At 35.3% G+C, this 20073-nt stretch overlaps 1 protein-coding gene across 2 annotated transcripts in view; it reads left to right on the top strand.

The window, feature by feature from the left end:
• Positions 1-20073, top strand: part of ERBB4 (erb-b2 receptor tyrosine kinase 4) — a 1244626-nt gene that overhangs the window by 264129 nt on the left and 960424 nt on the right. The gene's annotated exons all lie outside the window — the stretch shown is intronic.

The raw sequence follows: 20073 nt of genomic DNA, 5'->3' as shown, positions 1-20073 counted from the left end.
TGCTTAGAAAATCCAGAAACTCATGTTTTGTAATCCTTTATTGTACTGCAATTATATAGGGTAATAAAGTGGAATCTAATTCACCCTTTATTTTTTTGGCTCATAAATTCAAACACTTGGGAGTTATAGAATAAAAACTGTTGTGTTGCAAATTTGATTTGTTTGTACTGAACAGAGCTGAAGTAAGGATTCTGAAATGGGAAGATTTTGTGCCAATAGTTTACATCTACTTAAAGACTAATACATTATTAAATATTTGTGTTAACTATATTATCCTCTTGTCAGCATATATCTAGTCACCCCGGAGAAAGTTAAAAAGAACTGTTAGCTCTTTAATTTCCTCTATGCCAGGTAATTTATATATTATATTCTTTGTAGTAAGTGGTGGAGGCCTTCTGTTACAAATGGGGAAACTAAGCTTCACAACATATGTGATTTTCCACAGGTCACATGTCTACCAAATGATGGAATCAGCCTGTCCAAATTCAGGTGCTTCTTCAACTAATGGTGATAATGAGAGGATTATCAAAAGCTACAAGGCACTATTATGCCATGATGTGTCCATTTCTCTCTCATATCCGTGGTGGCAGATGACAGAGAAATAGTATCTTTGCTGAGAACATTACATTTTCTTCAAGACTTATATTTTATTTTAAAGGTTATTTGTGAATTTTTAATTCCATGTGTTTATATAAAACAAATAGGATATAATATCATTTGCCAAATTTCAAAATTGTATTTGCCCTGTAATTTCAAATATCACCTGGCCCATGGTATCCATATTTGAGAAGCAAAGAATTAGGATGACATGTAGTATCAGGGCTTTTGAGGGAGGTTATGCAGGGAGATTCATTAATATTATTGTTTGTGGAATTAGTAATGCTTGGAGTTATGGGCACATAACCTCTGAATCCATATTCATCATCCATGAGTATGTAAGGATTTTTATTATAAAGGTTACTAGCAGAAGTCCTAAATTAGTCATAATTACCAACATATGTCCAACACCTAGCATGATGTCTGGTCAATATGAATGTTTTTAATATTAGTGTTATGAATGAACCATTTCTGAGACACATAATATAGTACAGACTAAGAAGTTTGTGAGATATATTATATATTACATATCTCACAAATTTCTGTAGAATAAGTTTTGAAATATTTCTTTATAATGTTTCTTTAGATGGCATATATTGGTCTTTGATCTTTAATCAGTTCATTTTATTCTATTTCAAGCTTTCAGATTATACATCATTGGGAATTGGGATGGCCTCTAATGATGTGTAACATTTAAGCTTACCTTTATTTAACATTGTAAAAAAATCTAAGCACAAGAAAAAAAATAAGGATGGTAGTATAATATATGGGGATTTTCAGATATCAGAGTATGATTGTGATAGAGGAAGCTATAGCAAGAACAGGGCAAGATATGGAATCAGGAAAGGAAAGGTTTACAGTATTTTTAAAGTTTTATAAAAGCTTGTTGGAATATACCATCTGGTAGTGAGGATCCAGCTAGAGATTATGTGTCTAAATCTTTTAGTACGATTGATGGAAAACATTTTTAATGGGATAGTATTCCTGACTAAATAAATAAAATCGAGAGGAAATTGTTTTTTTTTTCTCCAGCCGTCTTCTTGCATCAAAGTAATTATGTTAGAAATTAAGAATCTTTGCTTTATAGAGATTTGCATTAAGCACATACAGAAGTGTTACTACGTTTTTCTAAAATTTATCTTTTTAATGCCTGAATAAAACAGACAGAAATAATGATATTTGCACATTGGAGAGATATATTTGTCTATGAGTCAAAAGCATTACTAAGATTAGAAACCAGACTCTCCGAGTCCATTTATAATGTTTCATCTGAAAAAATATCGGTAATTGTATTTTCCTTATATTTTGTGAATCTCATAAAATAACGAAGTATGTGTATTGTTTGACTCAGGCACCTAGTGTGCAATTATTTGAGTCATTCCCTTCATACTCTGCCCACTCCTCTGTTCTTGTTTCAGTTTATATCTTAGTTTTTAGTCACTATTAAAAATAGTTTTCTAGAGCAATGCTTCTTCATCTGTTTGTGTGTGTGTGTGTGGACTGGGATACTTTATAAATTTGATCAAAGCTATGGGCATTCTTGCAAGACAAATGCAGATGTATTTGTGTCATTTTCAGCCAGTTTCATGAAGCTCCTGGTTAAAAAACAAATGAAAGACAAGCTGACGCTATATAACAACATATATGTTTTATTTAAGTGTCCTGTGTACATTTATATTAGACTGCTTATATTGCTTTTATGCAATTATTAAGTGAAATTGAGAGTATTTTAAAATGTTAAAACCCAGAGCATGTGAATATGGGTCACACACAAAAATTGAAACAAAGCATAATGTGCAAGTAGATATTCTCAGACCTGTTCAGCAGAAGGGCAGAGTGTTAGATGTAATTTGTTTATTGACAATCTCTGACAATGGTGCAGTGAACCAGCAAACACCACAAAAGTAATGAATCCTTTCCTTTTTAAGTAATTATATTTGAACAGTTCAAATTAACCTGTGGTTTGAGGCTACTCCTTGGGTGAACTAATTCGCTGATGTAATGACTTTTCTCATTTTTCCTCCAATGATTTAGGTAAGAAAGAAAGAAAAATGAGAATATGAGACCATTAGTTTATACTTTAGTGAAGAAAAAAATGCTGTTTTCTCCAAGTCACATTTGGAGACTATATCTGAATGATATAGGACATGGTAGTTAAAATGTCAAACTAAAAACAAACGGAATTTCTGCCATGCTATGTGGTAGCACTGTGAATAAAACAAACTGAATTGAAAGAGATAGATTGTGAAAACTATTATAAAGAATCACCAATCTTTTCAAACAACAGACCACTGTTCTGTTGGCTATCAATGCTCATTAGTGCTTGAAATCTGAGTTTTCAGGACCCTGCTGCTTTTCCTGATGCCTGAGACGGTGATACCATGCTGACATTATTGGGCTATTATATTTAAATAATGCTATATCATTACCTCTGTGTCCCTGCCATTATTATACATAGATGTTTAGTAATGAGACTCAAAGTAAAATCTCAGGGGAGGTTAGGCAAGATTTAATAGCACCTAGGACAATTCCTTGCACATGATTAGGACTCAGTAAATATTAGTAGAGAAAATATGTGACTTAAGAATAGATAAAGTAGGTCCTCTGTATCTGCGGGTTTTGCATCTTCGGATTCAACTTTGATTAGCAGTAGGTTGAATCTTTGGACTTGAAAACACATGTGGGAAGAGTGACTGCGTTCACTGGATGAAACCATTTTATGTAAGGGAACTAAGCTTCTGCAGATATTGATATGCATGAGGGAGCTCCTGGAACCAGTCAGTCCTCAGTGGATATCAATGGAGAATTGTCATTATTGTGTGTTTACTAAAACAGTGAAGAATATATTGGGCACTATATTTTTATATCATATTTGTGTGAACAACTTAGACTTTTCTCATAAATTCTGTACCCTAACATTGAGAAGATATGCATTGTATTCTTCAAAGAGATTGTCTAGCATTAATGTCAATCATTGTTTTTGTTCAGTGGCTAAAGTCATATCCTACTCTTTGGGACGCTATGAAATGCAACATGCCAGGCCTCCGTCTTTCACTCTCTCCCTGAGTGTTCAAACTACTGTCCATTGAGTCAGTGATGCCATCCAACCATCTCATCCTCTGTCATCCCCTTCTCCTCCTGCCTGCAATCTTTCCCAGCATCAGGGTCTTTTCCAGTGAACTGGCTCTTTGCATTAGCTTGCCAAAGGATTGGAGCTTCAGCTTTAACGTCAGTCATTCCAATGAATAGTCAGAGTCAATTTCCTTTAAGGTTGATGAGTTTGATCTCCTTACTGTCCAAGGGACTCTCACGTGTCTTCTACAGCACCACAATTCAAAATCATCAATTCTTCGGTTCTCAGCCTTCTTTATGGTGCAACTGTCATATCTGTACATGACTACTGGAAAAACCATAGCTATGACTATACAAACCTTTGTTGGAAATTAATTAATTAACTAGTTAATGCCAATATTAGGATTTAATTGTCCATAAATGATTCTGAAATTTACAGCAAAAGTAATTGAAGTCATTGTGCAATATATTGGGCTGCCTTCTTTGTAGTGTAGTGGAGCAGTGTAACAGAGTGGTTTGATTTAAGTTTATTTGCTTCATTATTGGGTATGTATGACCTCAGAAGTGTTAATTTTGTATTACTTCCTAGATTTGTAAACTGGGGTCAATAATTGTAATAACTGCCTCACAGATTGTTATGAGGATTAAATGATTTAATCTCTGTAAGCCTTTAACCCTGAGGTTTGCACTTGGAAAACTGAGCTCACAATAAATGTTACCTGTTATTGGGATAATTATTATTATCATGTAGAGAGAAGCATTTCACATTGAAAGAGGAAGTTGCTACAGAATGAATAAAGACTAATATATGTAATTTCTAGAATGAATAAATGGCATATACTCTTTAAAAGCAATCATTGAGGACCTAGCATTCCAATTTCTAAAACTCCCATAAGCATTGGTTGATCTGACACTTCCTATGTCCATTAGATGCTTTTTATTCACCTAATTTCCATCTCAATGGAAACATCTTTTTGCTATGTGTTTGACTTTGCTGTATGTTGTGTAGGCAACTGTGCAAAAGAGCATATTGTTTGATTCTTTTATTGAAGGTTTTAGTAACTTTCATATTGAAAGTTTTCAGTAAGAATCATAAGCAAGATTAAGGATGGTAGAGTCCTAGATACAGGAGGGAGCGAGTTCCCCAAACAGGAAAGAAGAACTCTTATTTTACCTACACGGAGTTTCTTTAAAGGACCTCGTAGACTTGGCAGGGGCTGAAGTACTAGTTATTATGGTTTCTTAAAGGAAATGTACTCTCCAATAAGGAAAACTACTCTCAAGTTTCTCCCCCCCACACACACAAAAACTATTGTATCACGGATAATATAAAATATGGATTTCTAATTTCTGACAGGAAAGGTGGAGTATAGCAAATTTTCAATTTTTATCTTCTAAATTAGATTATACAGAAAGATATGTGAAGTTGTGATTGTGTTTATCCATGAAGTGAGAACTATGTAGGGCATTTTTCTCTATATAGAAACTGATCTCTTTTACCAAGTAATGTGGAATATGGTTGATCTTCAAGCTCAAAAGGAGTGAACATCAATAGAATTGACAGAGTCTTGACTAGGGAGGCCAAAAATTCCAAACTATATCTGGATTCAGGGAGCTGGACCAAATTCTCTTTTAATTACATTCTTTATAAAATATTCAATTCCCCAATGATACTCCTTTTAAAAATCTGTTAGTGAGAATGAATTGCAGTAAAATAATGATACATTTCCCCCAATCATTTACATTTCAAGCAACATCTAATTAAAACACCAGATTTCAGCACTGTTTTTCTGTCTTCATATAAGGATATATTTTTATTTACTTGCTATTTTTTGTGTGTGTGTATGTGTGAATGGTCTGAAACTATTTCAAAATTCAAATATTTTCACATTTAATTTACATTGATATGTTTTTATATAGTATTTTAAGGATGTTTGGTCACAAATATCTTTAAAATAAACAGAATAATTTCTAATGACCGTTATATATAAATATATATTCTTATATATATTTACATTTGGTTTAAAATTATACTTGAGTGCACGTTATACACACCTTTCTATCATCATCTTTCAAGTTTTTTGGGAAACATTCCCCATTTATTTGAGATATTACAGTATTGAACACATTTATCAAAAAGCTGTGTAAGTAAATGGTTATTTATAAATACCTGGTGATAAATTGTCTCTTAATTGTAAGATATTTCAAATCTATTTTACATCTATTGTATTCAGTTTTGTCTTTTACAAAATGAGGTTATCAGCTTTATATATGTCATTACTTAATAAAAACATTTTAATTTTATAATGTTTGTGACAAAATGAATTATAAATTGTTAGCTTTTAAGAAACAAGCAAAATAGTATCACACTTCAATAGAATTGATTTGTTTTGATCACAAAGGTTTCATTAATGTTTAAAAATGTCATTTCAGGTAGGGATGAAAAAGTGAGAAATCACATACAACAACAGATTGATTTTTGTTTCAATAAAATGATTTTTGATCTCATATATATCATACAGACATTAATTTTAAATGAAACCAAAACAAGTTTATTCAGTAATGAAAAGTGGATCATATACTGCTGCCAATTAATTTTAAGGCCACTTCTTCTATATAAATAGTGACACTTACAAATATTAATTTATTCAAGAAATGATAGTAGTCCCAAATTTGTGAATACTCAAATGTGCATAACAACATACTTGTAAGCTAACTTTAAACTCTGAAACGACATTTTATCAGAGCCACTACAGGAAAGAGAATTTAACAACAGGTATGAGCCAGCAAGAATACCATAAGGGATGACGAGATAAAGATTAGCAACATTAGAGTTATTATCACCTTTATGACTGACCAGTGTTATGGGAGTCCAATGAGAGTTGGAATCATCCAGGAGAGTATATTTTGAGGGAGTTATGCTTGTTGAGGGCTGCAGACTTGGTACAAAAATGGCATGACTAAATGTGGCTAGTACCTGAGAGTGAGTTCATCCTTAAATTTTACACTTTGGGCTGCTCACTTACCTCACCCTGGTCCCAGTCCTAGTGAATAGTTGGAAGTCTCTGTCCTCTTGCTCTCCAAACTCCTGAAGGTTTTCTCAGGTTGTTCACATACAGATGGAAGCCAGTTGGCAAACAAGATGCAGTCTCAGCCTCCTGAGGTACAGTGTAGGGTAGAAAATGGGTTGAAGGGAGATGGTGACGGTATAGGCTATCTAGGACAGAAGCAGAGAGAAAAGAGGATGAAGAGGATATACTAATTTAATTTTGTTTCTTTGAATGCATTTATTTTGATATTTCTCTAAATTCTCGTATCTGATTTTAAATATTTATGCACATTACTGAAAAACTGATATATATAGCATTTCAAGTTCAATAGAGCAATGCCTTTTTCTGAATTAGAAGCAGATGGGATTCTCTTATTGGAAAGCATCAGTTCTGTATTTTACACTTGACTAGATTTTTTGTTTCATTCTATAATTATCCTACTTTGTCTCAGGAATATATATTGATGAGTAGAAATTGATAGAAAGCTGCAAAGCTGGTCATATTTGTCAGCCGTCTCTGATACTTCAACCTTGATCAAATATAACCATAGTTTCAGTTCTGACCATCAGGGTGATCCCTGTAGTTGCTAATATATCATTATAGATTAGCTCCTGGTGGCTCAGCTGGTAAAGAATCCGCCTGCAATGAGAGAGACCTGGGTTCAATCCCTGGGTTGGGAAGATTCCCCTGGAGAATTGCATGGACTATATAGTCCATGGAGTCACCAAGAGTTGGACACAACTGAACAACTTTCAGTCACATTCACTCAAAGTACCTAATATAGAGCTGTTCACATATTGTTTGAGTTGTCTTGTCTGGTGATTATTCCACAAGTTTTTATAGACTGGCAACAGAGCTTGATCAATCCTAGGGTCATCTGATTGAGACAACCTCAAGAAATAAAATAATAAAACCATTAAGGAGAAGAGGGTAGCAGAGAATGAGATGGTTAGACAGCATCACTGAATCAATGATCGTGAACGTGAGTCAACTCCAGGAGTGTAGGACAGGGAAGCCTGGTGTGCAGCAGTCCATGGGGTTGCAAAGTGTTGGACATGACTTAGCTACTGAACCACAACAAAATTAAAAGTTGACTGCATGGAGTCTAGTGATGACTTTGATGAATGCCTGGCAAAAATTTCAGGGCTAATCATTTTGAATTTTATGTTCCCTGTTTTTTTACTATAATTCATACATTTACTCTGATTAAATAGTAACACAAAAAATATTTAAATAGAGACTGTGCAAATGTATCCTTTCCCTACATCACATAATGCAGTTGTCATTTATTGCACAGCTACTATATCCTAGTTACTTTATATTATTCTTAACCCTTCCCATATCACTGCAGCCTCTCTGTGATTCACAGATACTTTGCACAAAATTGTGATCTTTTCACTAGCTCATAATATTGTGGCAAACAGTAATTTGTGTGTGTGTGTGTGTGTGTGTGTGTGTATGAATAAATGGGTGCTAATATAAGGATTTTCTTTGCTTTTGAGACAAAGAAATGCATGAAGATAATACAGTCAGTGAAAATTATCGCAATATAAGTTTTAAATTTAAAGTTAAAATATTATCCTCTGGATACTCAGGAATGCTGCCACAGCTATGATGAACGGATTTATCTTCTTTTTTTTTTTCCTCTAAGTCACATTTCTTAATGTGCTGATTTGTTTCTTATGAGTGCTTTGAGTAATTTGTATTAGGTAAAGATTGATATTTAAAGGGGTTTTATTATGTAAATAGTGATATTTAAAAAGCAAGAAGTCACCCATGCATTGAAGACATCAATATATCAGACTTTTAATTGACAACTTGCAAGACCTGCTTATGATTTATAGCTCGATTACAAACTCACTCTTTCCCCTCTGCCAATGGAATTGGCAATATTTTTTCAGCCCAGATGGTGCATTAGCCTTGGCCAGCTGGTTCTCCCCACGCCGCCTCATCACAAGACCATACAGCAAATATCGCCACGTATGACCCAGTCCAGTAGGAAACATGTGAAGGCTTCATGCCTGGCTTTGCCCTCGGGATATATGGATGTGAACCTGAATGGGATTTATGCATCCAAATGTTTACACTTTATCAAGCTCCCTACAGTCATTTATTTTCCTGACCTGACTTTTGAAGCTGTTTAGAGTAGGTAAATAGAAATATACTATAGTTCTATTTATATATGGTTTTAAAATGTGGTTTATTCTACTATACTTAATTCTTACATTTCAACATTTTGCTAAATTGAAGACAATTCTAAGGCTTCTAGACAATATGAGCTATTTTTGAATTTAAAGAAGTACATTTTTAAGAATTTTAAAAAAAATATTCTAACTACAGTTTCAATAAAACCCATATATATAATTATAAAAGTAGATATTTCTTAGAAATTTCAAAGTTACAGTTTTTGAGAAAGAGACTGGGTATAATACCAACAGATAAATGTATTATATGTTACAGGTTGAAAGAAATTTATACATAAATATATATATATATATTTTTAGATAATTAATAGCTATAATGTTAAGGCTTAACATGATAAGAGAGAGTGATGGAGAGAATAAAACAGTTTACTGCTAAAAACATCATCCTTTGAATGTATTTTAGAGTGGATAAAAATGAGACATATATTTTATACCCTTTAGTGTACTTTTAGTTTTCTCCCTAAAAATTGTGTTCTCTCGCTAGTATTAGCCCACAGACAAAATACAAAGTATTATTTTCTCTGCCAGTTTCCCTTTACTACAGTTGTTCCGAAGGAGCCTGATAAAATATTTTTGAAAAGTAGTTAAATACCCTGAAAGATTTTCTGATGTTATGAGGAGAATGCTTATTAGAAACTGGCTATACATTCTGTGAAACTTGATTTCTCTAGTTAACTAAGTATTTGATGTAAGTTATAGTTAAATATATTTTAACAGTTAAAAATATTCAGATTTGTTAATTCAGTCAATTCAGTCGCTCAGTCATGTCTGAATCTTTGTGACCCCATGGACTGCAGCACATAAGGCCTCTTCATCCATCACCAACTGCCAGAGTTTACCCAAACTCAGGCCCATTGAGTTGGTGGTGCCATCCATCTCATCCTCTGTTGTCCCGTTCTCCTCCCGCCTTCATTCTTTCCCAGCATCCGGGTCTTTTCCAGTGAGTCAGCTCTTTTCATCAGGTGGCCAAAGTTTTGGAGTTTCAGCTTCAGCATCAGTCCTGCCAATGAATATTTAGGACTGATCTCCTTTAGGATGGACTGGTTGGATCTCCTTGCAGTCCAAGGGACTCTCAAGAGTCTTCTCCAACACCACAGTTCAAAAGCATCATTCTTCGGTACTCAGATTTCTTTATAGTCCAACTCTCACATCCATACATGACTACTGGAAAAATGATAGCTTTGACTAGACAAACATTTGTTGGCAAAGTAGTGTCTCTGTTTTTAATATACTGTCTAGATTTATCATAGTTTTTCTTCCAAGGAGCAAGTGTCTTTTAATTTCATGGCTACAGTCACCATCTGCAATAATTTTGGAGCCCAAGTAAATAAAGTCTGTCACTTTATCAGCAGGTAAGGTGATCTGCTATTCCCATCTCTTTAAGAATTTTTCATAGTTTGTTGTGATCCATGCAGTCGAAGTCTTTAGCATAGTCAATGAAGCAGAAGTAGATGTTTTTCTGGAATTCTCTTGCTTTTTCTTTGATTCAACGGATGTTGGCAATTGGATCTCTGGTTCCTCTGCCTTTTCTAAATCCAGCTTGAACATCTGGGAGTTCTCAGTTCATGTATTGTTGAAGCCTGGCTTGGAGAATTTTGAGCCTACTTTGCTAATGTGTGAAATGAGTGCAAGTGTGTGGTAGTTTGAACATTCTTTGTCATTGCCTTTCTTTGGGACTGAAATTAAAATTGAACTTTTCCAGGTCCGTTACCTAGATAGATAGATAGATAGATAGATAGATAGATAGATAGATAATAATAAACTGTGGAAAATTCTGAAAGGGATGGGAATACCAGACCATCTGACGTGTCTCTTGAGAAACGTGTATGCAGGACAGGAAGCAACAGTTAGAACTGGACATGGAACAACAGACTGGTTCCAAATAGGAAAAGGAGTATGTCAAGGCTGTATATTGTCACCCTGCTTATTTAACTTCTATGCAGAGTACATCATAAGAAACGCTGGGCTGGAAGAAACACAAGCTGGAATCAAGATTGCCGGGAGAAATATCAATAACCTCAGATATGCAGATGACACCAGCCTTATGGGAGAAAGTGAAGAACTAAAGAGCCTCTTGATGAAAGTGAAAGAGGAGAGTGAAAAAGTTAGCTTAAAGCTCAACATTCAGAAAACTAAGATCATGGCATCTGGTCCCATCACTTCATGGGAAATAGATGGGGAAACAGTGTCAGACTTTATTTTTTTGGGCTCCAAAATCACTGCTGATGGTGATTGCAGCCATGAAATTAAAAGACGCTTACTCCTTGGAAGGAAGGTTATGGCCAACCTAGATAGCATATTTTAAAGCAGGGACATTACTTTGCCAACAAAAGTCCGTCTAGTCAAGGCTATGGTTTTTCCAGTGGTCATGTGTGGATGTGAGAGTTGGATGGTGAAGAAAGCTGAGTGCCGCAGAATTGATGCTTTTGAACTGTGGTGTTGGAGAAGACTCTTGAGAGTCCCTTGGACTGCAAGGAGATCCAATCAATCCATCCTAAAAGAGATCAATCCTGGGTGTTCATTGGAAGGACTGATGTTGAAGCTGAAACTTTGGCCACCTCATGCGAAGAGTTGACTCATTGGAAAAGACCCTAATGCTGGGTAGGATTGGGGGCAGGAAGAGAAGGGGACAACAGAGGATGAGATGGTTGGATGGCGTCACTGACTCGATGGACATGGGTTTGGATAGAGTCCGGGAGTTGGTGATGGACAGAGAGGCCTGGCGTGCTGCAATTCATGGGGTCGCAAAGAGTCAGACACGACTGAGCAACTGAACTGAACTGAACTGAACTGAACTGATATAGATAGATAGATAGATAGGTAGACAGTGAGTTAATGTTTGAAAGAACAAGCTAAATGGCACCTGTGATGCAATCACACATTTAAAGCACATTTTATCCTTTCATAAATGGACCTGATTTACCATTATCAATGAAATTAACTTAATTTTAACAGTTTTTCCCAGCCTTCCGTGAAAAAAAATCAGTGTAAAGCCCTTTAAAAACACATGATGAAATTACACTAGAACTGATTAAGGTATATACAGGACTATCAATTTGTACTCAGAAATGTTCCTTAGAATCATCTGTACCTCTATGTTCTCTTTAATTAATTGTTACCATCTACAGGAAATGTTGCCATGGGCTGTGTAAAAGTCATTTCAATCTTAAACATGCTTGGACAGATAAGAGTATTATGACTGCTACTCAGATCTAAATGGCTGAAGCAGAGCTTGCTTTCCCATAATAAATCTCCTGCTTTATAAGACGGTACAGGTTGGTAGATGTAATATTTGGAGGAAGTAGTCATAGAAAACATCCAAATATTTGGAAACAGAGATTTGCATTCTCTCTGGAGTCTCTTATAACTTTCAACTTGAATAATCATTTTTACAAACTCAAACAGACACAGTCATTGTGGTTGTGTTTTTTAGTCTTGTTCAGTTAAACTAAGCGCCATAATAAGAGTTTTTTGTTCTTTGTGGTTTATGTTTACATTACCTGGCATAGTGCCTCCTATGTGGTACATGTTGAATATTTGTCATACCAAAAAGAATGTCACTGATACCTTCTCTTTGTCCGCTTTGTTAGCCCATTAATAAGCTTTCACTCCTCATACATAACATAGACACAGACGTATAATACACACACACCCAGGGAAAGACAGCATGGCACATGATATGTGATTGTTAACAACTGGCAACCTGTCATTATGAAGAAAGCATCTCACTGGAAGTAAGAAATCTTGCCTCATTGAAAGTCCTCCACTAATTAGTCATGTGTCCCAAGGGACCTCTCTTATATGGAGCATAAAATCCATCAGTTCAGTTCCTTCACTCAGTCATGTCCAACTCTTTGTGACCCCATGGACTACAGTATGCCAGGCTTCCCTGTCCATCACCAACTCCCAAAGCTTTCTCAGACTCATGTCCATTGAATCGGTGATGCCATCCAACCATCTCATCCTCTGTCATCCCCTTCTCCTCCTGCTTTCAATCTTTCCCACCATCAGGGTCTTTTCCAATGAGTTAGTTCCCCACATCAGGTGGTCAAAGTATTGGAGTTTCAGCTTTAGCATCAATCCTTCCAATGAATATTCAGGGCTGGTTTCCTTTATGATTGACTGGTTGGATCTCCTTGCAGTCCAAGGGACTCTCAAGAGTCTTCTCCAACACCACAGTTCAAAAGCATCAATTCTTCGGTGCTCGGCTTTCTTTATAGTCCAATTCTCACATCCATATGTAACTACTGGAAAAAACATCCATACATGACTACTGGAAAAATCATAGCTTTAACTAGAAGGACCTTTGTTGGCAAAATAAAGTCTCTGCTTTTTAATATGCCATCTAGGGTGGTCATAGCTTTTCTTCCAAGGATCAAGTGTCTTATAATTTCATGGCTGCAGTCACCATCTGCAGTAATTTTGGAGTCCCCAAAAATAAACTCTCTCACTGTTTCCATCGTTTCCCATCTATTTGCCATAAAGTTATGAGACCAATTGTTGCTTCTTGACCTGCATACAGATTTGTTAGGAAGTAGGTAAGGTTGTCTGGTATTCCCATTTCTTTAAGAATTTTCCACATTTTGTTGTGATCTACACAGTCAAAGGCTTTGGGGTAGTCAGTAAAAGCAGAAGTAGATGTGTTTTTGGAACTCTCTTGCTTTTTCTATGATCCAGTGAATGTTGGTAATTTGATCCCTGGTTTCTCTGCCTTTTCTAAATCCAGATTAAACTTATGGAAGTTCTCAGTTCATGTACTGTTGAAGCTTGGCTTGGAGAATTTTGAACATTACTTTGCTAGCATGTGAGATGAGTGCAATTGTGCGGTAATTTGAACATTCTTTGTCATTGCCTTTCTTTGGGATTGGACTGAAAACTCTCCTTTTCCAGTCCTGTGGCCATTGCTGAGTTTTCCAAATTTGCTGGTATATTGAGTGCATAGCTATTAGACAATAGAGGTGATTTCTATGATCTGTTCTCATTGACGTATATGAGTAAAACATTTTTACTCATATAAACATATAAACATTTACTCATATAAAGCATTTACTCATATAAACATTTTATAAAAGTAAAACGTTTTTCACACTTAAAAATTTTGCATGGTAAAGACTACTGCAGTCATATTGAACAGCACTTTTGTTATTATATATACGTGTATATACATGTATATATAAGGGTAGAAGGGAAGGTATTAGTCAGACTTGGAGTAGTGACCTGAGGATGTTGGGGATGAAAGGGGAAGAGAACATGATTATGTGTGAGTGTCAGAATGAACTTTCTTTCTTTTTCCTCTGTGTGTAGAAAAATAATATATGTATAAACTTGTATTTATACAAGTATGCATATACATACATATGACTTGTGTCATTAAAAATGCAAATAGAATGATGAAAAGTCTGAAACAGATGCCATTATCATGCAGTAAAAATAGGTGTTTGTCATTTTTTTAATCTAAAAATGACTGCTACTTTGTTTATCTGAATTATTTTCTTTTAAAGATATACATGGCATTTAAATTAATTATTTTCATATGGGATTTTTATAGTTAAGTATTTATATATATGCCAGATAGGGAGATATTTACCTCATATTTTTATACTGATTTTTGTTAAGGCTGACAGGTTAAATATTCTCCATTAACTCTTCTATAGAATCCGTTTGACAGAGAATCTGAGTGATATTCAAGACTCAATGAATGAAATTCTAAATTCAAGATGGCATAATTTAGAACTAGTCTGTCCAATTCATTTTTTTTTGTTTTTTGTTTTATCAAAATAACTCTACTTAGGGAAAGTGAGGGAACAAGAAAGCCCCTATTATATTGTCACTTACTTTCTTCCTTAAAACTTTGCTGCAGTAGTTAAATCCCTAGCTAGTAACTGCCCTTCCGGTAGACTAAATTCTGCTCTCAGATACTCAGGTAGAACTCCCTTTGGGCCCAATTCTGCTGTCCTCCTTCAGGCAAAAACTCCCTTTGAATTTAAACAATCTCACTCAGGTACTATATTAATAGGCACCATAGATAAACAAGGAAAGACAGTAAGGGAAAGTCTGCTTGTGTAAGCATGGCTGAGTCAGGATCTTAAGGTATGGCAATAAATAAACTGTAAAGAATATTGGTAATTATATATTCTCTCTCTGAAATCTACTAACTCAGAGCATTTCTCCTGAAGCCTTTCTATTTTGCTGAATGTAACTTCTGTTAGTCAAAGTAACTGTCAGTTATCCAAAGATACTCCAATTATCAGATTTTAAGAATTGAAGAGTACTTAGAAAGAATACCGTGTATCAGACTGTCTTTTAACTGCTTACTTAAAACAATCAGAATAAACAAGTAAAGGCAGATTTCAAAGGTGCTAAATTTATCCTTTTCAAAAACCAAGTCTTTCAAATTAATACCAGTGGAAAGCACTATTTCAAATCGCCCAGTTTCATTTAAAGGATATGATGAATTATGTAGCCAGGGCTAGCCTTAGGCAAAATTGGGGAATCATTGTTTCAGTCTTAAGTTTCTTTCCTTTCCAGTGTTCTTATCAGCTATGTCAGGAAACTCCTTTTTACTATACTATCCTTGGATTTCCCAAGGCCCTCAGCCTAGTGGCTTACCAAGGCCTCCCACTTATCTCCTTTCCCAAATCTAAGTCTTTCTCTCTGCTACCTTTCTATTTATATAACACCTGCATTTGGAAAAAAAAAAAAAAAATCCTTCTGTTTGATAGCCCAATAGAATAAATAAAATACAGGTTTCAAATGAAAAGATAGTCTGGTGGAAGCTACTATCTTGGTAGGAGTGTCATTCTTAGGGCCTCAAATCAAGACCTAGAAGCTATAAAAGTTATAGTTATGGTGACAGTAATAGTATTATTATGTTCATAGTTGCTCAAATACACTGACATAGTTTTTATCTCATAGAGAATCTTCATGATATTTTCTCTGCTTGAAGCACTATGTTATCCTCATTTTACTCTGCTGTTGTCCTCTGTACCTATAATTATAGCCCATTTCGTTGTAGATGATTGAAACCTAGTCTGAAACTAGCTTAAACTAAGGGACTCTGTTTGCTCACAAAAATGGGAAGTCCAGGAATGTTCAGGATGTAAAACATACATAGATCTGAGGGTGAGATCATGCCATTAGGATACCTTCTCACTGTCTTAATATCTCAACTCTACTTTTCTCTTTTGGTTTCATTCTTAGCCAGACTTTCCCCTAATTGTGACAAAGTGGCTCAAAGCAATTCTGTTCTCATATTATCATCACAGTTGTGTTCTTAGTGCAATGAACATGTCTCATCTCAGATAGTTTCCCATCACTGTGAACAGAGAACAAAGTCATCTCATTAACTAGGGATGGATTTTGTAACTTTTTACTTGTGCCATCGATAGGCAGAGGGATCAATTTATAATAATTCCTTGGGACAGACTGACTTTAAAAATGCAAAATTCCATAAATAGAAGGTTGAAAGGAAACACATGTTGAAGATGCAAAGCTGTAGCCATCAATGTCCAGGATAGAGCTTATCAAGGTTGTAATTATGTAGTTTTTGACCTACTTCATTATAGCTCTGTGAGAAATAGGATTGTTCATTACTGTATACCTAGTGTCTATTACAGCTTGTTATTTGTATTAAGAAGTTTGCACATATCTGTTTATGGAATGGTCCTATTTGATCTTAACAATTTAGATTTTTTTCTACTTTTTAAAGAGGAACTGTGACTCAGAGATTTTGTAATCCATCAATAGTCATACAGTTTATATGTTATGACCTGGTATAACATACAGATCTTTATTTTAAAAAGTTACTAAAATTATTTTCATAAATGTTATAGATAATACAGAGACCTATGTGGATCTAGAAACCTTCATGGGTTTCTTGTTGTTCAGTCGCTCAGTCATGTCCAACTCTGCAAGTCCATGGATGCCAGCATGCCAGGCTTACCTATCCACGACCACCTCCCAGAGCTTGCTCAAACTCATGTCTATTGAGTCAGTGATACCATGCAACCATTTTGTTCTCTGCCATCCTCTTCTCCTCCTTCCTTCAATCTTTCCCAGCATCTGGATCTTTTCCAATCAGTTGGCTCTTTGCATCAGTTCAGTTCAGTCACTAAGTCTTGTCTGACTGTTTGCAACCACATGGACTGCAGCATGCCAGACTTCCCTGTCCATCACCAACTCACTTCGCATCAGGTGGCCAAAGTACTGGAGCTTCAGCTTTAGCATCTGTCCTTCCAATGAATATTCAGGATTGATTTCCTTTAAGATGGACTAGTTTCAACTCCTTGCAGTCCAAGGGATGCTGAGAGTCTTCTCCAACACCACAGTTCAAATGCATCAGTTCTTTGGCATTCTACATTCTTAGTGGTCCAACACTCACATCCATACATGACTACTGAAAAAATCATAGCTTTGACTAGATGGACCTTTGTCGGCAAAATAAAGTCTCTGCTTTTTAATATGCTGTCTAGGTTGGTCATAGTTTTTCTTCCAAAGATCAAGTGTCTTTTAGTTTAATGCTGCAGTCACAATCTGCAGTGATTTTGGAGCCCAAGAAAATACAATCTCTCACTGTTTCCATTGTTTCCCCATCTATTTGCTATGAAGTGATGGGACTGGATGCCATAATCTTAGTTATTTGAATGTTGAGTTTTAAGCCAGCTTTTTCACTCTCCTCTTTCACTTTCATCAAGAAGCTCTTTAGTTCCTCTTCACTATTTGCTATAAGGGTGGTGTCATCTACATATCTAAGGTTATTGATATTTCTCCTGGCAATCTTGATTCCAGCTTGTGCTTCATCCAGCCCAACATTTCTCATGATGTACTCTGCATATAACTTAAATAAGTAGGGTGACAATATACAGCCTTGATGTACTCCTTTCCCAATTTGTAACCAATCTGTTGTTCCATGTCTGGTTCTAACTGTTGCTTCTCGAACTGCATACAGATTTCTCAGGAGGCAGGTAAGGTGGTCTGGTATTCCCATCTCTTGAAGAATTTTCCGCAGTTTTTTGTGATCCATGTAGTCAAAGACTTGAGTGTAATCAATGAAACAGAAGTTTTTCTGAAATTCTCTTTATTTTTCTACGGTCAGTTCATATACTGTTGAAGCTTAGCTTGGAGAATTTTGAGCATTACTTTTCTAGTGTGTGAAGTGAGTACAGTTGTGTGGTAGTTTGAACATTCTTTGGTATTGTCCTTCTTTGGGTCTGGAATGAACATTGACCTTTTCCTGTCTTGTGGCCACTACTGAATTTTCCAAATTTGCTGTCATGTTGAGTGCAACACTTTCACAACATCATCTTTTTTAAATCATGAGTTTAGTGACTTACAACTTCCATCAGTATACTTATTATGCATCTCTTGATTTGTTTCTATGCACAAGACTAAAAATTTCCTTTAGAAGGAAGTCATATTTTACAATATAATGTTAAAGTGTCAGAAAAAAACAGAAAACAACTTTAGTAAACCACAAGAACCAAACTAGTAGGTCAATTGCCTATTTTGGGAATAAGTAACACTAAGCTAATGCATGCCTCTCCCTTTTAAATCCTAGTCTCAATGAAGTTTGAAGTGACCATAAAGGAACAACCAATGGGACCAGAATGAAACTCCAGTAGCCATTATGCTTTATCTGATTATATCAAATGTTGTAGTAAGGCTGTCCTTAAAACTATGTAATGGGTAGAAAGACAAGCAACCATGTCAGATTCATACACATAATATCTAATCAAGTCTTAACCCAAATGAAACATATGTAGAGATATTTTACTCCTTGGTATGTCTTGGCCTGAACATTCAAGAATTTAGATTTATATATTATTTACTTGAAAAGCTGTGTATTGTAAATATGGGTGAGTATTGATGCAACTCTTACATTACAGATCCATTTCTGATTCTCAGTTGTTTTATAATTTTAGGCTCTTTTTTAATTGATTTATAATATATTACTTTCATATGTGGAGCATAATGATTCAATATTTTTAAAGATTATACTCCATTTAAAGTTATTACAAAGCAATGGCTGCATTTACCTGTGATGTACAATGTATCCTTGTTGCTTATCTATGTTATACATAGTAGTTTGTATCCTGCCCCTTCCCCTTCCTTTTGTGCTCTTAAAACAACATAAACCATCCACTTTGCTTCACTAATCTTCTTTTACATTTCTTACAACAAGCTGAATGTCTGTTAATAATTATTCACTTTACAGTCCATATATTTGTCAAAACCATATCCATGAGTGTTTATATTCTTAATATAGGTTGACTCCATAACTAGCATTTGATACCATACATATTTTTATTTCTATACAAATAGCTGTGGCTGACCGCCTCACCCATTACTTATTCAGTCTTCTTGTGGATTTTGTCATCATGGCAAAAGAGCTGTGTGAAGTTATTAGCAATTTTGGCTGCAGTCTCTTTTGGAATGTTTGTTTTCCTTAGAGACTCACAGCAGGCAAAAAAAATCACAGTCCCCTTCAGCAACCTGTGTTTCCCTGAAATATTGGCTTTGACAAGCCTGCAGGGGTGAGAAATAATTTTGTGCGTGAGGGTTTGCACTTCATGGGTGTCTTTCTGAGTTTATTACCAGAAGAAAATGGAAAAAAAGCCATTCTCACCCTTACTTGAAACCACGCAATAACGTGACCATAGTGCTGAATGATTCACTCAGCTTTGGGGAAAGTCTACACTGAGCCCTCACTTAGATAGAAACCAGTAGCTGACACTAATCTGATTGGATATATTGGTATAAATATCACTAACTCTGATAATTGGCTACTGTCTCCTTCCAGAACTTTTAATGATCTCTGAAATCATCTTTCTCTTGTTTTGGGCTATCAAATTGCATTCTAGTTAGGAGACGAAGCTGTCTCTGATGCCAGCATCTTCTTGCCTCTGGATGAGCTGCATCTTAGATTGCTATGTTTTACCCCTCTTCCGAAAACTCATCAGAAAACACTTTTTTCTGCACAGTTGTTTAATATTTAAGAAGAGCTCTTTCCAGAGGGATCTGCAAGCCATCCTGATATTTGTAAACACTGTTGTATAGTCTTTTAAAAATAATATAGTTGTATTACTATGGGGAAAAATAAAATAACTGAAAGGGGAAGGGTACATCTTTAACCTATGTTTAGGTATAAGTAA

Source organism: Giraffa tippelskirchi, chromosome 3 (genome assembly GCF_054371585.1).
Source record: "Giraffa tippelskirchi isolate mGirTip1 chromosome 3, T2T-mGirTip1v1.2.pri, whole genome shotgun sequence".
Lineage (NCBI taxonomy): Eukaryota > Metazoa > Chordata > Mammalia > Artiodactyla > Giraffidae > Giraffa > Giraffa tippelskirchi.
Note: the sequence above shows the minus strand (reverse complement) of the source record. Positions and strands in the feature narration are given on the sequence as shown.